Below are 3,459 nucleotides of genomic sequence, written 5' to 3' on the forward strand. Positions count from 1 at the left end.
GTCAGTAGTAACGGATAGAAATTTCAGAGACAAAAGTTAAGCTTGATATCATGTCAAACATCTAATAATTTGAGGCATCCAAAAGTACAATGAGTTACTTTGACAAGGTAGTAGTGGTAGTCTTCCAGGTGAATGAACATATATAACATGTTTTATTAGGAAGAACCTTCTATCCCTGACAAATTAATTTACCTTGAGCATAACAATTATTAATTATAACTCTCTTCAGGATCATTTCTAGATAGGTCAAATAATTGTATTTCCATTTTATAGATCTAGTTGCTGAGGCACAGAGAAATTAAGCAATTTGCCTAAATTCCCACAGCAAGCCAACAGGAGAATCTGGATTAGAACATATCTCTTTACTTTCATTCTAATACTCTCTCCACTAGACCACTTTTAGTCCCCTCTAGTCTCAGGTTCAAGTAGGTTCAAATTACCACAGGTAATTAACTAGATAAATGTGTCATCAGGCACAGTTCAACACATCTGAAACATTTGATGTCCTAATTTTAGTGGAAATGTGTTTTCTTTTTAGAAATTTCTTAGCTTGGCTCTCAGCTCCTCTCCCAAGCTCACTGCCAGGATCCGCTGCTTTGCGAACATCCCTGAGACAAGATGGTGAAGGTCGGAGTCAATGGATTTGGCCGTATCGGATGCCTGGTGACCCGTGCTGCCTTCTGCTCAAGCGGAGTAGACATTGTGGCCATCAATGACCCCTTCATTGACCTTAATTACATGGTTTATATGTTCCAATATGATTCCACCCATGGCAAGTTCAATGGCACTGTCAAGGCTGAGAATGGAAAGCTGGTTATCAATGGAAAGGCGGGATCCCACCAACATTAAATGGGGAGATGCTGGAGCCGAATACGTTGTGGAGTCCACTGGCATGTTTACCACCATGGAGAAGGCCGGGGCTCACTTGAAGGGTGGAGCTAAGCGTGTCATCATTTCTGCACCTTCTGCTGATGCCCCCATGTTTGTGATGGGAGTGAACCATGAGAAATACGATAATTCCCTTAAGATTGTCAGCAATGCCTCCTGCACTACCAACTGCTTGGCCCCCTTGGCCAAAGTCATTCATGACAACTTTGGCATTGTGGAAGGACTCATGACCACAGTTCATGCCATCACTGCTACTCAGAAGACAGTTGACGGCCCCTCCGGCAAGCTGTGGTGTGATGGGCATGGTGCTGCTCAGAACATCATCCCTGCTTCCACTGGCGCTGCTAAGGCTATAGGCAAGGTCATCCCTGAGCTGAATGGAAAGCTCACAGGCATGGCTTTCTGAGTTCCTACTCCCAACGTATCCGTTGTGGATCTGACCTGCCGCCTGGAGAAACCTGCCAAATATGATGACATCAAGAAAGTGGTGAAGCAAGCATCAGAAGGACCCTTGAAGGGCATCTTGGGCTACACAGAGGACTAGGTTGTATCCTGTGACTTCAACAGCAACACCCACTCTTCCACCTTTGATGCTGGCGCTGGCATTGCCCTCAATGACCATTTTGTCAAGCTCATTTCCTGGTACGACAATGAGTATGGTTAAAGCAACTGTGTAGTGGACCTCATGGTCTACATGGCCTCCAAGGAGTAAAGTGGGAAGCCATGGATCTTCATCCCCAGCGAAAAAAAGTTGTTCCACCACTGGGGAGCCCACATTCCTAACCTATGTTCCTATATTGGGGATTCCATGCCCCATTCACAACATTGTCCTACAGCCACCCCTGTAGTAAGGGGGAGAAGCCTAGAGTGTCCTATATTGTGTACGATCAATAAAGTCATCTTATTTCAGAAAAAAAAAAAAAAAGAAATTTCTTAGCTTGATCAAATTATCTTTAAAAACATGAAAGAAATGAGAAATGTCTTTGGAGAAATCCTCCTTACTCATACCTCCTGCTCAGACAGAATGAATTCAGTCATTTGCCTGCTTCCCTGCTTTGTAGAGAAGAAAAGGAACTTGGAATATGAAAACAAACAGATTGTTTTGATTAATCTTTCTCTTTTTTTTCTTTGCTTATACTTGTTTGCAAGACAAGAAAATGTTGTCATCAATGAAAACAATGACTAGAAAGAAGTGAGCAGTGCCAAAGCCAATATCATAGAAACATCTGCTGTGATATGAGCCTAAGCCAACATTTCCTTTTAATGCCCTAATTATAGATATTATCTTTGAAAATGGTTCAGCAGCAACTGTTGCGCTAATCTAATCTGAAGTTGCCACTTGCTGCTGCTGCTGCTGCTGCTGCTGCTGCTACTACTACTACTTATTGGGTCTGACTGGGGTGGTTATATAGCAAGGAAAAGGCAGAGCCCTGGGTTCAAAGAAATACAGGAAAGGATCCTCATATCTGAGCACTCTCTAAGCTTTCTGTTTAGGCTGGTTTCACTCCCCTCAGCTGTCATTTTCAGAACACAATTCAGCCAGAATATTTCTCAGGGAAGATGAAAGAAAGGGTAGGGAATGGGAATAGGATTGGAGGTGGGAATCATGACTTGAAGTTAAATGGCAGGATTTCCAGTTGAGAAAAATAATTTTTCACTCTAGTTTTACAAGGAAAAAGTAGCTTCTGATGAGCTTTTGATTCATAGTACCTCCCTACCCCACTCCCAATTTTCTGTTGGCTCTCTAGTTCCTTCAACTGATTGCCATATTGATAAGGTTGACATAATAATACCTAATTCAAAATAAGCATGTGACAAATTCACAATGCCTAGTCTCTTTAGCAAAAAGCAAGTTTTGCCTATGTAGAAAATAGTTTACAAACAAAATAAAGGGGTAAAATAGGAACCAGGAGTGGCAAATATGAAATAAACTTGAGAGAGCATATAGTTAGCAAGGAAAAAGATAAGTTCCCCAGAGAAACTTAAAATTAACCTCCCAAAAAGGAAATATTCTGTGAGATAGGTGTAAACCCTTGACTGGCAGATTAAACTGATCAGAGTTAGCTAGAGTAAGAAGAAAGGCACCATTAAAGGGAAGACCTCATAGTAGGCTTAGTCCTGAGAAGAACTTAGCAAAGATCTTCATCATAAATAAATCTTTTATAGGGGAAAAATAGCTTTGGGAGTTTCTCCCAGAGACCAGAGAAGTAAAGGCAGGAACTCAGAGGGAGCAGTCAGGAGCTAGATGGAATGTACCTAGCAAGCCAGGACCCAAACCTGCCTAGAGATATGCTAATCAAAATCTCAAAAGGTTGTTTGAAGATAACTCAAGAAGTTAGCAGATGTACAATAAGGGATTGCTAAAAAAAAATCCCTTCCTGGATAGTCTGAGAATTATTTGATTATAGCTTCTTCCTGACATGGGAAATAGTCTGTTCACATCAATATAACAGAAGCCTCAATCCCCTACTATTCTTTGAGGGGTTGCCATTTGCCAAAGCCTTTCTTCCTACAATGTGATACTCACTTTAATTCTGGACAAAGTTGTTTGTCCTTGATTCTCAAAGTTGA

The 3,459-nt window shown here is 41.4% G+C and overlaps 1 pseudogene; it reads left to right on the forward strand.

Moving 5' to 3' along the window:
* Positions 1-592: 592 nt before the first annotated feature.
* On the forward strand, positions 593-1,615 carry LOC141545770 (glyceraldehyde-3-phosphate dehydrogenase pseudogene; annotated as a pseudogene).
* The last annotated feature ends 1,844 nt before the right edge of the window (positions 1,616-3,459 follow it).

The sequence above is a fragment of the Sminthopsis crassicaudata genome, chromosome 1 (assembly GCF_048593235.1).
Source record: "Sminthopsis crassicaudata isolate SCR6 chromosome 1, ASM4859323v1, whole genome shotgun sequence".
In the NCBI taxonomy this organism is placed as follows: Eukaryota; Metazoa; Chordata; class Mammalia; order Dasyuromorphia; family Dasyuridae; genus Sminthopsis; species Sminthopsis crassicaudata.